This window comes from Cystoisospora suis (assembly GCF_002600585.1).
Source record: "Cystoisospora suis strain Wien I chromosome Unknown contig_165, whole genome shotgun sequence".
In the NCBI taxonomy this organism is placed as follows: Eukaryota; Apicomplexa; class Conoidasida; order Eucoccidiorida; family Sarcocystidae; genus Cystoisospora; species Cystoisospora suis.
In genome coordinates, this window is record NW_027152967.1 from 98,299 (window position 1) to 98,593 (window position 295).

A 295-nucleotide genomic window follows, 5' to 3' on the forward strand; every position below is an offset into this window, starting at 1 on the left:
ACCAGCAGCTGAGTCAGCCCATAACCTTGCTGGCATACGCGATGACACGCGGCGCCGACTCTTCGGGGAGTTGTTGTTGTAAGATGGCCCCCCATCCGACGATTGACGCATCACAGTCAATGTTGAATGGGAGATCTCGTATGGGATGGTGCAGAAGCGGGGCTGTCGCGAGTTGCTTCTTCAACCTTATGAATGCTTTTTCGCAATTGTCATTCCACTCCCATTTCCCCTTCTTTGTTTGGGCGTAGAGTGGTGCTGCTATCTTGGAAAATCCGTTTATGAATCTACGGCAGTA